Source organism: Palaemon carinicauda, chromosome 28 (genome assembly GCF_036898095.1).
Source record: "Palaemon carinicauda isolate YSFRI2023 chromosome 28, ASM3689809v2, whole genome shotgun sequence".
Lineage (NCBI taxonomy): Eukaryota > Metazoa > Arthropoda > Malacostraca > Decapoda > Palaemonidae > Palaemon > Palaemon carinicauda.
The window spans coordinates 45,457,180-45,473,529 of NC_090752.1; the positions used below are offsets into that span (position 1 = coordinate 45,457,180).

The following is a 16,350-nucleotide window of genomic DNA, read 5'->3' on the forward strand; positions in this document are numbered from 1 at the left end:
TTTACAGTATTTACTGGGTTTCAAACTATATTCAAGCATCCTTTCAATGTCTGGTGAGGAAAATTAGGATGCTTAGCAAGGTTATTATTTGTTGTAAGGCACAGAATTGAGTGGTGTCTCTTTGAGAGATGCAAGGAGGATTCTTGAAGGTAATTTTAGTCCTTCCTTCAATTATCTTTATGGTCATGAAAGGTCAACGAGCTATTTGAACCTATGGTATTTGTATCAGTATGGAGTAAGGTTTTGATGTGATCACATACTGAGACTGACGACAGAGGAAATGGTCCGGCAGGTGTAGATTGGTGTGGGCTGATGCTTAAATTGGAAGTTCATAGACTTTATTAAACTAAATTGGTGTGGGCTGATGCTTAAATTGGAAGTTCATAGACTTTATTAAACTGTAAGAACCAGTACTTCTGCGTGAGTGATCACATTGGAATCAAATGTATTATAAATTCTAGCTTCAGCCTACTCCTGCATTGTCAAATCAATGTCAGTGTTGAGGGATCTTAAAAACTTGATCTTTTTGTGCATATTTCTATGTACATTCTTTTGGTACGGTGTATTGTGTTGTATTCCTTCAAGATTTTGAGGCTTCATGTCAGAATGGGGAAGAGATGCGTGTGATTAGGCCTGATTTGATTGTTGTCGAGGTTATCCCCAGACAAAATTGTTAGTATTTTTCAAGGTTGTTTTTGTTTTGGAATTTTCAACTTTCAGTTATAAAACAAATGGGAAATTGTAATTTTTATTTGTAAATGTTTTGTTCATTTAGGATTTTAGTTCATATAGACGTCAAAACATTACTGTACAATATTTTCAATTTTACTAAAGAGTTTTAAGCTTATGTTTTTGAGGTTCTTTCAAATTTTACACAGAACACTATCAGTTTATTTCATAATTGAAAGCATGGAATATATGCAGTATAAAAGTGTTTAGTTGGACTGTCAGCCTCTTAATCTTTAGGGATCAAAATAATTTGTGAATAAATTTGTTTTAAGTGTTAGCCATTTGTTTTTTTAATTACAAGTTGGTATTCTTTTTGTCATTTCAGAAATCAAGAGTAGATAGACCGGGGGCATCACGCCGCTGTATTTACCCTTAAGGTAAATACTGTACCCTGTGTAATTTTTAACTTTAGAGTAGCCTATAAAGCAAAGCCAAATTTAAGTGCAGGTATTAAGACGTAAGATATTATGTCTTGAAGATCCATTGGATTAATGTGTAATAACCTTAAAATTCTTGGATGAGACACATGAAACCCAGTTAGTGAAACTGTACAGTCTTTTAGGTTTAGTTTCTCATCCTTTGAGTATACAGTAGTATGCTTTTTATGTAGTTTTGCTTCTCTAATGTTTATACTAGCTCAACAATTGTATATGTTCCACTTAGGTTTATTACGTTGCCTGCGCTAAGTAGATTACAGAATTGAGTAATGTTCATTATGTTTTCATTATTTTAAGTCATTACACAGTGTTATTCCTTTTTATCTCCTCCTCTGTTCATAGCCACAATACAGTACTGTATTTGTAATTTCCATATTTTGAATTAATTCCCAGTACCTATACCTCTGTGCTGAGCGAAATAAGGTGTAAAACTCTTGATTGAAGTGAGCACAGGTGTCGAACAATTTTTTTTTTTTTGTCCAATATCATGTAACTTTTTTTTAGATAATTTTTATAATTTTTAAAGAAAATACAACTGTTTGAACAATTCCTCTGAGTGTTTGAATTTTTTTGTATCCTTAAAAACTTAAGACTTAAATATACAGTGATCCCTCGTTTATCGCGGTAAATGGGGACCAGTTACCCCCGAGATAGGTGAAAATCCGCGAAGTAGGATTGGGCCCCTCCCCCGTAATTTTTGTATGTGTGGGGTACAAGGATAGTTGAATTACTGTATGTGTTTATATGCTTTATATATAGTATATGTACAGTATGTTATGCTTAAATCTATTGTATTTAAAGTATAAAATCATTATAGTAAAGTCCTGTAATGTATACTACATACACACGCATATTTTACATAAATCAACAAGTATACTTTTAACTCACTTTTTATATTTTACTTAAATCTACAGTTTTTAATTATTACACACACACACACACACACACGATATTATGGTGTTCTAACACTCACTAATGGCAGTAGTATCTTCAGCTGTAATGAGGACGACAACGCCGCAAATGACAACGATAAAGGCGATGACAATGACAGACCTGTACAGTTCGATGAATGATGATGATGGAATTACTGCACAGGTATAATGAGGCCTTTAAAGCAGTTCTGGAAGCACCTCATCATCATCAGATATCGGCGCTGGGTCGTGGTCATCTGCTTGTGAGAGAGGCACAGAGGCTCCCACTCCACTTGTAGAGGGTTGAGGTTTACGTGAAGGCTCTTCTGCTGGAGGCGCTGATGCTGTAGCTGGCTTTTTAAACTTTTTTAAGAACATGGTGACGGGTAGTTTCTGTCGTTGCTTTTTCTTTTGTTGCAAAATAACCCCCATCAACATGGATGCAAAACTCGACAGCTTGAACCATGCTCTCATCGACTTCTTGTGTAAAGCGTTGCAATGCCCTTGCCATATTCCACATTTCCTCCGTCATGTCAGCAAATTCTTCATCCTTAATTATGCGGGCCAGTGTCGCCTCCCTCTCCACTGCTGAGTGATGGATTTTGTCAGGAGTGAAGCCTGCGTAATCATGAACAGCAGCAGGCCATAATTTCTTCTAACTAGAACTGATGATTTCTGTTTGCATTTCTTGCAATGCTTGCTGCAAGTTAGTCGAACATGACGCAATTTTGTACTTTCGCCAGAACTTTTTCAAGGTGAAGCCTTCTTTGGTGGCACTGCCGTATGAGGCCCTCCATCGTGGCACGAGTGGAGAGTGCCTCAAATGCACAAATGACCCCTTCATCCAGTGGCTGTATAAGCACTGTGGTTTTAGGGGGCAGAAACCTGCACCCCATTATACTGCAGGTCTGTTACATGGCCTCCTGCACAGTCCATCAAGAGAAGGACCTTGAAAGGGAGGCCCTTCTCAGCAACATACAGCTTTACCTCAGGGACAAACCAGTTGGCTGTGAGGGCTTTAGTTATCCAGGCCTTTGCGTCATTCATTCAATAGATGGGGAGCATAGCCTCATTTTTATTCTTCAAGGCCCGTGGATTTTTTGCCGTATAAATAAGGCCTGGCTTAATCATAAAGCCTGTAGCATTACCACACATGATGAGTGTGACTTGGTCCTTGAAGAGAAATGTACGTAATGGCATTCTCTTCAAAAAAGACCTGTCTCGTCCATGTTGAAAACTTGTTTGGGGAGGTACTGGCCATCCTTGATCATTTTTGAAAATTCAGCCTCCATGTAACGACGGGCAGCACCGGTGTCGGCAGAGGGAGCCTCGCCATACAAAGGCACGCTTTTGAGGCCGTATCGCTTTTGAAACTTGTCGAACCAGAGTTTGCTGGCTGTAAAGCCTCGTCCTCGAGGCGGAGAATCACTCGTCATAGTGCTGGTATGCTGTGGTTCGTCAGCATCATCTTCCTTAGCTGCTTTCTCTTTGTCGTCATTGGGCAAGGTTTGATCTAAGAGAGACTTGGCCTTTGTCCTTATCATATTAGGATCCAAACTCACATTTTTTTTCCTACAATCTGCAGTCCACAAGGCTAATGCAGCTTCCATCTTAACAATTTGCTTATTATGCGGCGTTTCCACGTTTCGCTTCTTTGTTAATGTTAAATGTTATCATTGTCGCAGTTCTGCGGATGTTCACTTCATCTTTCTTTATTTGTTCCTACACTTGATACAAACCCTCATTCTTTACTATAGGAGATATTCTAGTGCGAGCTGGAAAATACGGCAGAAAACCTTAACAAGGTCGTTAACAACCGGGCTGGTAGTTATCTACCTGTTAGTGGTGGGGGACTGCCGGTCGGTAGCTACTGAATACCTTCAATCGAATTCTAGCCGTCGCAGTGGTAACACAGCTGCTCCTGCTCTTGTTTGACTGGCAGACTAGCCTTTCTTTATTGTGTTTTTGATTAACACTTTCTTTTTCTTCGTTAGATGTGATGTCCTCTGTTATGAGGAAGTGTCCTGGGGTTCCCAGAAATCTTGTGGCACATTCATGTCACCACCAGAGATGGATCCTCATTCCCTATGCCCATCGTGCAGAGGTCATAGGTGTTCTGAAGGCTCCCCCTGCCAAGTATGTAGAGAATGGTTGCCCTCTAAGTGGGAAAAGTTCGTGAAGAGAAAGAAGAAGAAATCCAGAAAGGATTCGTTACCCCCAGGTTCGCCGTCGAAAGGTAAGGAGTCTCGGGCCTCTTCTTCGGCCTCTCGATCTCTCCCTTCAGACTCTTCCTTGCGTCCATCCTCTGGGGGGGAAGTCAAGAAAGAGCGACACCATTGACTTAAGCCCCATTCCCTTTGGTCAGGCAGATCACGTTGCCCCTCCCAGTGGGACAATTTTTTCCGCCACCGGGAATGACTCTATTTAGGCTTCCATTTCAGATCACGTATGAGCGGTATGGCCTGCCCTTGGACTTCCTGGTTCTCCTTCGGAGGAAGTGTGGAACCAGTTCCTCGCGGGCACAGTTTTACCTCAGGTCCCTTCTGTTTTGGAGCCCTCGGGAGTTTCGGACCTCGCCTACCTCCCCTCAACTCAGTCAGCGCACGCAGAAGTTTCAGCAGATATATTAACTTGAGTTCCAGCGGCGCCTACTTCGTACCTCACTTGCGCTTCTACGAAACTACAACGTCGCAAGCGCAAACATCGGAGTACCTCCTCCTCCTCGGAGGCTAGGAGGGAGAGAGAAAAGAGGAAAAGGAGAGCTCGCTCTCCTTCGCCCAGACGTTATCGTCGGAGAGACAGGCGACATAGGAAGAGACATTATCGTTCTCGCTCTTCCTCACCTTCTATCTCTTCACGAAATGTCTCGCCGAGAGACTATAAGCCCTCTCGTCACAAACATGAGAAGAGCGCTTCCTTGCGTCATCGTTCTGCCTCGCAATCGACTTCCTCTCGCGAGGGATCATCTAGGCGCTTGAAGAAATAGAGCGCTACGATACGTTCTCGCTCTTCGTCACAAGAGTTCTCTCCTAAGCATAATAAGCGCTCCCGTTGGAGAAGCTCTTCCCACGATTTTTCATCTAATCACACCCGGAGAGCGGACAAGGGAAAAGCGCACTCTGAGCGCGATCCCTCTCCTTCACATATTAGTTTGAGGAGCTCAGATCGCTCAAGGAAAGGGAGAAAGAGCACTTCTCACCATCGCTACGTATCAGCAGAGAGAGAGAGCGCTCCCGTCCTTCAACCTCCCGACGGCGCAAATCTCTGGGCATATCCGCGCGGGGTCATTCACCTCGCCGTCGTGTTTCAGACAGGACAGCTCCGGTTCCCGTGCTCCCTAACGAGTTACGGAATACAAGCCTCACGAGAACCTCAGAAGAAGACGCAGGAGTTCAACCCTTCTTCTCCTCGGTTGAGAACAGAGGGAAAAGGCCAGACCGCCGATTAATGCAACCTCTTACTAAGACAGTACCGATAATTCGGTCACCTATGCCTAGACCATCGACTTCCAGGCAAGGTCGGGCGCTCGCAGCGCCATTAGCCAGCGCTCAGCCTTCCCTTGGAACAACTACAATGGAGTATCCTCCTTGGAACAACTGCAATGGAGTATCCTACTTCGCCGTTACCTCCAGACACTCAGACTTCTATCGCCCTTCCCTGCGAGGAATTAGCGCGACCGGAAGATTTCTCGGAAGAGCAACCATCAAAGGACTTAGAGTCCTCCTATCTGAGGGCTCTAAGAACTATGTGTAATATCTCAGGCCTCGGCGATCTACGTCTGTCGCCTCGACATACCGATGCTCCAGCTTTAGACAGACTATGTCGTCCTCCACCAAACCCTAAGACCAGAATCAAACTTCCCTGGTCTATTCACACTGCAGGCAGTCTCGGGGGAAACGGGTTCCTTGAAGTCTCAAGGATCCCATAAACTTCTACAATTCCCATTTTTGAGGCAAAAACGCTTTTACAAGGTTAGAGACGCCAACCCTTCTCCTCTGACCCTGGATCCCCTCACAGTAAGGCTCACATCTGGCTGTTCTTCAGAGAGAGACTCTTCTCTCCCAGTTTCCTTCACTGCCACAGAAGCCTCGGCAATGGAAGCAGCATCAATGTCCCTTCTGGAGGCATTATCCTGGTTTGACACGTGGTCAGGCACAGTCGGCTACCTAGCGAGTCACGAAGTTCTATCAAACCAAAACTCCATGCAGTCCCTACAGGAAGTCCTAGCTGCTGGGCTAAGACAATGGACTTCCTAACTGCTACAACTGCAACCACGTGGAGCAATTGGATCCTCAAAAGGAGGGAATCAGTATTTTCCAGACTTCATAGGAGCATCGGTAAGGCCGAGAAGTCAGATTTGAGAAACTCGGACCTTATGCAACCTCTCCTCTTTTCTAAACAGGCAGTTTCCTCTGCCTTAGATACTTGGAGGAAAGAGACGCAGGACACCGCGATGCAAAGGGCTGCCTCCCTTCGCACAATGCAACAGCAGCCAACTTCACAACCCAAAACCATAACCGCAACTCCACTCCCAGCCAAGAGCCTCAGTCGCCCCTCTTTTATAGCCAAACCTATGGGCAGAGGAAAGTCGGCTCCTCCCAAGGCTAAAGGCAGAGGAAGGAACCCTAGACAGAAATAGGGTCACGGCTCCCCCCTCACAGTGCGTAGGGGGTGCTTGCGGGGGAGTTGGAGGAGGTGGAAGGCTATGGGGGCCATGCAATGGACCATCAAGGTACTTTGTTGGGGTTACCGCATCCCCTTCATAGGCTCTCCTCCTCCTCTAATTCCTCCCCCGATCTCGTCCTCCCAGGTCCCTCGGGATCCCGGGAAACGGCATGCCTCTAAAAGGCGCCATACAAGAGGTCTCCAACACCTCCCCGGGGTTTTTCAGCCGCCTCTTTCTGGTAGAAAAAGCCTCGGGAGGTTGGAGACCAGTGATCGATCTCTCTACCTTGAATCAGTTTGTGAAGCAAACTCGATTTAAAATGGAGACAGCAGCCTCCGTGACCCAAGCGGTGTGTCCAGGAGACTTTATGGCATCTGTGGACTTAAAAGACGCATATTTCCAAGTGCCGGTCCATCGCACATATTGGAAATTCCTGCGCTTTCTGGTTCAGGGTCTAATCCTCTAGTTCAAAGTCCTATGCTTCGGCCTCTCGACAGCCCCACAGGTTTTTATGAGGGTTTTCGAACTCGTTTCCTCATGGGCTCACAAGCATGGGATATGTCTGCTAAGGTACCTAGACGATTGGCTACTCCTGGCCTCGTCCAGGGAGCTAGCTCTGGATCACCTGAGAAGACTTCTGGACCTTTGCAAGGACCTGGGGATCCTTGTAAACGCAGAGAAGTCTTGCTTGATTCCAACCCAAGTCTTAAACTCAATGGGTATGTCCATCAACACCCAGGTAGGGAGGGTGTTATCTTCGGAAGACAGACTACGGAGAGTGGAACAATCCATCGCCCAACTCTTGTCTCCACGGCCTCCTACAGCCAAGTCGTGGCAGGGAATTCTGGGCCATCTTTCCTCCCTGAAAAAACTAGTTCCAGGCGGAAGATCAAGAATGAGAAGTCTCCTTTGGCATCTGAAGACCCATTGGTCTCAAAAGATCAATTCCCCATTCTTGTCAGTGGAGGTTCCAGCTCTGGTGATACAAGATCTTCATTGTTGGTCAACCAGAGAGAATACCCAAAACGGCATTCCCCTTCAAAGCCCCAGTCCGAAGTTAAAACTTTTCAGACGCATCGCTACGGGGCTGGGGTTCCCACCTAAGCCCGAAATTAGCATCAGGAGTTTGGTCCCCGAAAGAACAAACTCTCCATATAAATCACCTGGAATTATTAGCAGTCTGGAAAGGCCTAAAATACTTTGTAAAAGATCTACAAGGACGAGAGGAGGTGCTGATGAGCGACAACTCCACAGCCGTCTCGTACATCAGCAAGCAAGGGGGTACTCTAGCAAGAGACCTCTGTCTGCCAGCGGTCCAGATTTGCCAGTGGGCGTAAGGTCACAACATTTCTCTCACGGCCATGTTTATTCCGGGCCGGGGAAACATCGTGGCGGATCAACTGAGCAGGCATCACCAAGTGTTGAGTGGCGAATGGTCTTTGGATCCTCGAGTAGCGAAGACAGTAATAGCTTTGTGGTGTTTCCCCATAATAGACCTGTTCGCCACTTCTCTGAATGCGAAACTTCCCCGCTACGGGTCTCCAGTTCCAGACCATCAGGCAGCGATCCAGGACGCCCTTCAACATTCTTGGGATAACCTGGACGCATATGCCTTTCCACCCTTTTGCCTGCTCAGAAGGGTGATCAACAAACTCAGGACCTCCCGGAACTGCAAGCTAACACTAATAGCTCCGGCATGGCCAAGCAGAGAATGGTACGCAGACCTTCTTTCCCTGCTGGTTCAAGTTTCAAGGTTTCAGCCTCCAGAACCCCTTCTGCTGACGCAGCCACACAGTGGTGTCCCCCACGGGAGAATTCCCTTCCTGGAGCTTCATGCCTGAAGGCTGTCCAGTCACTCCTCAGAAGCAGAGGCTTTTCAGGGAAGGTGGCTGAGCACATGTCCAGGCACCTGCGCCAATCTATCACAAATCTCTACCAAGCAAGATGGAGTGTGTTTGCAGCTTGGTGTAGAGGGCGAGGCCTGTGTCCACTCGATCCCTCTCTTCCATTAGTGGCAGACTTCCTTTTGTACTTCAGGATGGAAAAACTTTGTCTCGGCAATTAAAGGCTATCGTTCAGCCTTAAGCCTCATCTTTAGACCGAGAGGGGTTGACCTTTCCACCTCAGAAGATATCACATTGATTCGAGGTTTTGAGAGATCTTGCCCCCCAGTTGAGATTAGACCACCACCTTAGGACGTGTCCCTGGTCTTACGTTCCTTGAAGGGTCCACCCTATGAGCCCTTAAATAGGACCTCTGACTACTTCCTAACCCTTGAGACCTTCTTCCTAGTAGCTCTGGCTTCGGCAAAAAGGGTTGGTGAACTACATGGTCTATCCTACGAAGTCACCCATTCTAGGGGATGAGGGGAAGTCTCGCTCAACTTCGTACCCGGCTGTGTGGCCAAAACTCTTCATCGGCCGATTAGAGGTTTAGAGAATTTAAATTTTCCAGCCTCAATAAGGTAACACAGGATACTGACCAATTGCTACTGTGCCCAGTCAGGGCGCTAAGGAAATACCTGAAGCGCACCAGACCTTTCAGACCACGCCTCCGTCATCTCTTCCTCAGTACCAACAAGGTAAAGAAGAGAATCTCTTGCAACACCATCTCTTTCTGGCTCAAGAAAGTTATTGCGAGAGCCATTCACGGAGACCCAGAGGCAGCTCAACCCAAAGCCCATCAAGTTAGGGGAGTGGCTGCCTCACTGGCATTGTAAGAAAAATTTTTCAGTCTCCCAAGTCTTAATTAAGAGGTGGAGTCTGGAAACGCCAATCTACATTCACCACTCCGATGTGACACATAGGCTTCTAAACCTTTTCTATAGGGCCTATTGTGGCAGGTCAACAGGTGTTGTAGCTACTTTACGCCCTTTCAGGGGACAGTAGCCATTGGTCGAGGATTCTGTGTTACACTAGGTTGTTAGAAGGACATCCATCTATCTTCTGCGCTTCCTTCTTCCTTCCATCTGGGTATCCTAGTCTGTAACCAGTTTCAGCTGGACTCACCAATGGAAATAAGGTATGAAACTCATCTGACTCCTCTCACAGGGTATAAGTTGTACTCATTGTCACGAGGGTTCCCCTTTTCAAGGTCGGGGGAAACCTAAATATGAAATGGTCCGAGTCAAATGTTCCCGACCCTTTTCATCCTGAAACATTTGTTTCCACGTAATTACAAACTTTCAGTCGTGCTTAGATTATGGGGATCTACAAAGAAAAGTTTAACAGGAGATTTTTTCGTCAAAAGAGTCTAGTCTGAGGACTATCTTCCCTAGGAATAGGGAACTCCTCGACCACCCTGACCTCAAGACTAAGTCTCCTATAGTAAAGAATGAGGGTTTGTATGAAGTGTAGGAACAATTGATGAACTTACAACAGTATGTATTTTTCTTAACATACAAACCCAAATTCTTTACACAAATCTTTCCTCCGTCACCGCCCCCTAAAATTAGTCCTAGCTAGAATCCGATTGAAGGTATTCAGTAGCTACCGACCACCAGTCCCCCACCACTAACAGGTGGATAACTACCGGCCCGGTGGTTAACGACCTTGTTAAGGTTTTCTGCCGTATTTTCCAGCTCACGCTAGAATATCTCCTATAGTAAAGAATTCGGGTTTGTATGTTAGGAAAATTACAAGCTGTATAAGTTTGTCATATAGCGCATGGCAGGTTTATTCACTCTATAATGACGTGCCACAGCGGCATAACTTCTGCCGTCCTTCAACAAATCTAAAAATTTTACCTTTTCGGTAATTGTCATCATCTTCCTCCTCTTTGGCTGACAAGAGGAATCTTTCATAGGGTCACAGTGCTTAGCAGGCATTTTAATAGCTTTACAAAAGTTGAATGAATCACAGAACACTACAAAAGCGAGACACTTGTAAGAGTACAGTACAGCGTGAACGAGAGACTGGCGGAGCGGCAGGATACACCAAGGGGAGATGCTGAGTAAGGAGGCGATGATGCGCAGCCAATCAGCTCACGGGATACATCCAGTCGAGCTCTGATTTGTCGATTTCACGGTGGTAACCAATCACTTGCCTTGTTTGACTTCCAGTGGGTATAAGAGCAAGCTGCTCTCCTTGTCTAGCAGCCCAGGAAGCTGTTTCTTTTGCACATCAAGATGAAACATGGCTGCTTTCTGCAATACAGCGGTATTTTTTAATTGTAATTTTTCGACAAAAAAACCTGCGATGCACCAAGTCCGAGATAGTCAAACTGCGAAGTAGCGAGGGATTACTGTAAACCCCTTAATTATACGGTGTTGCCTTGCCTTTCTTCCATGCAATGTGTCTCAAATTGCACCAGTTTGTATTAATCAAAGAATCCTTTACTGTAGTAAAACCAATTTGTTGGCAGACTCTGTTCACATTTGTGGTATTGCCGAATCTTCTTAATCCGGCAGCTTCCATTTCACTAGGAGTAAGGAAGGAAAATGACAAACTTGGAAATTTGGCATACATATTGCTGCTACTTTGCTTGGGTCAGTTGGGTTAGCCCTTAGTCAAAATCACATAAAATGTTTGGATTTAGCTTCCGTATTCATTAACGGAAGTAAGTTGCTTTAAACACCATGGAGAGTTCCCCGCATTATGTCCTTCGTCATGAAGAACGACAAGTGGCATACAGTATTATCAGTTTTTTAGATCGGAAAAGGAAAATGAAACTGTTGAGTTTGAAATCGATCAAGCAGTCAAACATGCCGAAGATACAATGAAATTATAAAAATAACTTTGCATCAGATTTGTAAGGAAGTTAAGGAAACTAGAGGCAAATTTAGAAAACCCATTTTTAGTGAGAAGAAAAGATAAAGATGTAAACAATCCTAGTTAACCAAAACGAATGGTTATTGTACAGAAAAAATTAATTTTTATCTTTATTTTACTTAAACACACAACTACAGTATATGATTATATTCAACATATTTTTTGTTGTTAAATCAAGCCTTCCAAACTACAGTACTATCTAAGTAGAAAAAAATTGTACGATGATTGAAATACAAGCAAAACTACTGTTTTTTGTTTGTTTGTTATTTTGGCTGCATGCGTTTACGCAATGATTATAACGTAACTAACGATACTTTTATAATTTTTTAATCCATTGAAGTAGAAGATGAGATAATTATTATTACTGGGTTACTGTAGAGGCGACTATCAGGAGTTGCACCATGTTTCAAGATTGCTGCGTAGAACTTTTTATGAAAAGGGTTAGTGGATGTATAAAATATATACACAGTACACTTAGTTACTCTGGAGTTGTACTGTGTACATATTGTACAGTACAGAATTACAGTAATGTTGTTTATTTTTAATGAAGACTGTGTACAAGGAGTCAAGTCGTCCAAACGAAAACGGCGAACACTTACATTACAGTTAAGCTTTACTGTAGTAATAGTACAGTAGTATATGACAGTAATATTCACTACAGTATCAGCAAGTGTTATACAATATTAATAGATAGGAACAACTATATTGTGATAGAAACAAAGTAAAGACAATATTAGGCAGTGGGTTAATTATGCGAGAGTTGGCAATGGCTGTCAGTTGTTAGGACAAGAGTTTTTCCACCCTAGGGCACCAGGTAGGGCACCAGGCATCTGCAGCTAAGTTCTGCGACTTGCTGCAATGTTAGAAAATAGCTGTTTTTCTGTATCACCATTCTACAACGATTCCACCTCAAATATGCGCAGAATATTCCGGGAGGGTTGCTCAACCTGTTGCAACGCCCGATTGACCTAGTCAGAACCATGCTGTGAACATTTTGAAATGTTCAAAATTTTGGTGATCTTCAGCTGCGCGACTCATTTGCTACTAATTATGCAAAACTAAGCAGCAGAGTCCATAGCAAATCATACCTCATTACAAATATGCAATGGTTTCTTTGCAACAATTGTAGGAATGAATGATGAAATTGTAATATCTATAGTCCTTTTCTTTTAGCGAGTCATATTTGCACCGACTCGCAGCAGTGCCCTTTTAGCTCGGAAAAGTTTCCTGATCGCTGATTGGTTGGACAAGATAATTCTAACCAATCAGCGACCAGGAAACTTTTCCGAGCTAAAAGGGCACCGTTGCGAGTCGGTGCAAATATGACTCGCTAAAAGAAATGGACTATAGTGAGTATATTGAGCCTACAACATGGGGCCACAGCATCACGACCCTGTGATGTTTCCAGCTTGCTTAAAAACAGGGGCAGAGAAGTGCTCTGCCAAGTTTGCGGCTTGTTCCACTCCGTTGCTGTCACCACAAACAAGACCATGCCCAGTAAATAAAATGTCACATCATTACGAATGTCCTAAATAAAAAATAAATTAATAAAAAAAAAAAATGTTAAATGATCACTACGAATGAAGTCAATATAGAAAACGAACATAAATAAATAAAACTTAAGTCACTGTGAATTATTTAAATAGAAAATAGATGTGAATAGATAAAAAGCATTAATGGGAATGAGGTAAATAAAAAAATATTAAATAATGTGTGAAATCCATATAAATAACAATATCAAGATTATCATGCTTAATGAAAAGAATTTAAAAGATCAGTATGAATGAAGAATATAAGTAAAATTAATTTAGACATTTTTTATTTCTTATGGCATTCGAACAATTTAGGTACATTACAAAACATCCGGCAATGTAGACTTAATAGCCATGATGAACGCAGTTCAACTCTTGCACACTCACTACATCAATCGCTCTGGTCCCAAAATAAGCGAGCGGAAATCTAGCAAGAAGCATTCGACAGGTCTTTCCGACATAAAACGACAAAACTCTATCCATCAATCACTGGACTTTCCGCCATTTCTTGGATAAAGAAAGTCACAGATCTTCGTTGCAGATGTGTGACCCCAGCCTAAAGTGGTCAAGCAGGGTGTGCTTTAAAATGATCAGAAAGAACTGGCAATGACTCAAAAGGGCTTCAAGTCCTCTCATGAATTGGTTAGACATGTCAATACCTCATATTATGCTTCAACTTATTCTTTCATTTGACTCGTCAAGAGTACAGTGGAACCTCTTAGGTAAAAAAAACAATCTTATGTTGGGGCAAATATTCCCATAAGAATACAGTGTGATTTGTATAAATCGTTCCACAGCCCAAAAACCTATGAATAACTCCTTAATAAATTACTACACATAATTACACATAACAATAATACAATTAAAAAAGAATAATAATAAAGAAATAATAAATAAAAGAGGGTTTTTTATTGTCACTTTACCTTAGAGACTGGCTAACGCAGGTGTAGGAATTGCTACGCAGCAGGAGACTGACGGTTGGCGAGGAGGTAGAGATGGTGACTGCGATAACGTAACTTACTCTAACTTACACTACGTGAACTTTAACCTAACTTAGCTTATTTATTATTTTTTAATTTTTATATTTTATATTTTTTTTATATACATTTTTTTCTTTTTGATTTTTAATTTTCATCACTTTCACTCAATTCAATCCTAGTTTTCTTTGCTTCACTTTTTCTCTTCATCACAGTCACTAGACCACCTTGTAGATTTTTTAAAGAAACTATCGAGAGAAAGTTGCTTGGTACGGCTTTTCAGAATTTTTCTGAAATGGGTTAAACAGACATCATCGAATTGCGAAACTACACGGCAAACCTGAAGAGTCTATGGGTGATACTTGTCAATGAAATGCACCACGTATTGATGATATGCTAACATCTTTTATTTCAGCCGAACTTAAGATGTGTTCTACCTCCTCGATGTCCTCCAACTCAACTGCGCTTGGAACTCATCATGCTGCAGTGCATGTAGCTCCTTGAGTTCCTCTGGGTGAGCTCTTCATGATGCTCCTCGACGAGTTCGGTGATGTCATCTTCATCGACCTCCAGACCCATGGACTTGCCAAGAGATACGATCTCTTCTACGTCTTCCTCTACGGCAAGCATAGGCTCAGGCTTGTGGCCAGAACCTTCAAAATCTCTGGGAGAAATAGCACCAGGCCAAAGCTTCTTCCAAGCTAAATTCAGTGTCTGTCGAGTTACTCCCTCCCAAGCCTGATCTATGATCTTCAAGCAGTGCACGATATTGAAATGGCTCCTCCAAAATTCATGCAAGGTTAAGTTGGTGGTTTGCGTGACATTGATGCACTGCTTAAATAAGTGCTTGGTGTAGAGTTTCTTAAAATTAGAGATGACTTGTTGGTCCATGGGTTGGAGGATAGGGGTGGTGTTCGGTGGAAGATACAGGACTCTGATAAACTTGAACTGGTCGATGATATCATCTTCGAGTCCTGGGGGGTGAGCAGGGAGCATTATCCAAGCAAAGTAAGCACTTTAAAGGCAAATTCCTCTCCTGAAGGTACTTCTTGACAGCAGGGCCGAAAACTTGGTTTACCCATTCAACAAAAAATGCCTAGTAACCCAAGTCTTAGAATTAGCATGCCAGAAAACATGCAGTGTCCTTATTGACTCTATGTGCCTTAAATGCCCTAGGTTTTTTGGAATGATAAACCAATAATGGCTTTATTTTGCATTCCTCGTGTGCGTTGGCACATAGGGCAAGAGTCCACCGATCCTTCATAAGCTTATGTACAGGCATTTTCTTCTCTTCGGCGGTAATATATGTTCGACTAGGCATCTTTTTCCAAAACAGACTGGTTTCATTACAATTGAAAACTTGCTGCTCTACGTAGCCTTCATCCTCTACGATCTTTTCAAATTTCTTAACAAAATCGTTAGCAGCCTTGGTGTCCGAACTTGAAGCCTCTCCGTTCCGAACAACTGAATGAATCCCAGTCTCTCTCTTGAATTTCTCAAACCAACCGCGAGACGCCTTGAATTCCTCCGTTGTAGGATCGGTTGAACTCTCCCCTGCATCACCCCCAGAGCCCTCCGCCTTCAAGTCACAGTAGATAGCGCTGGCCTTCTCACAAATGATTGTTTCAGTAATTGTATCGCCAACAATCTCTTTGTCCTTTATCCATATAAACAAAAGGCGTTCCATCTCTTCCAGGGTAGGGCTACGGCGTTTTGAAATAATGGTGATCCCCTTCGAAGGTTTGACTGCTTTAATGACTGCCTTCTGCTTGATGATCGTCAACATATTCCAGCCATATTGTGTAGCCAGATCACTCACACGCACACCGCGCTCATGTTTTTCTATAATTTCATGCTTCAATTCTAATGAAAGCATTGCCTTCTTCCTTTTCTCACCACTACTACTACCTGTACCGAAACTAAGCTTCTTAGGACCCATGATTATACATATAATCAAAAAAGAAATGTGAGAATAGGAAGATACAGTAATAAACACTGTTAATAACGGACCGAACAGAGGACAACCACACGATGCGCACGAGAACAGAGAACTGACCGATGCGACGCTTAACGGTGTTCCTCCGACGTGCTGCCGTCTACTGGCGTAAACAAGAAACTACGACCGACGCTTCGAGAAAATTCTACTTGTATGATCTACGTTGGATGTTGGAGCATGACTTCGGGTGTCGAGACGAAAATCTGATCGAATTTTACGTCGGGTGTTGGAACAATAGTATGTTGAGGTTCCACTGTATCTTTCACTAGGTTGCTGTCCCAGGACTTAACTGTGAATTCTTCCTTAATTTTTTACAACTCATATACATTAATA

At 43.2% G+C, this 16,350-nt stretch overlaps 1 long non-coding RNA gene across 1 annotated transcript in view; it reads left to right on the forward strand.

Moving 5' to 3' along the window:
* The first annotated feature begins 1,036 nt into the window (after positions 1–1,036).
* LOC137621554 (uncharacterized) overlaps positions 1,037–16,350 on the forward strand; it is a 59,418-nt gene continuing 44,104 nt past the window's right edge. Inside the window, exon 1 of the long non-coding RNA XR_011040253.1 lies at positions 1,037–1,106. This is a non-coding gene — a long non-coding RNA (uncharacterized lncRNA). The remainder of the gene's footprint in view (positions 1,107–16,350) is intronic.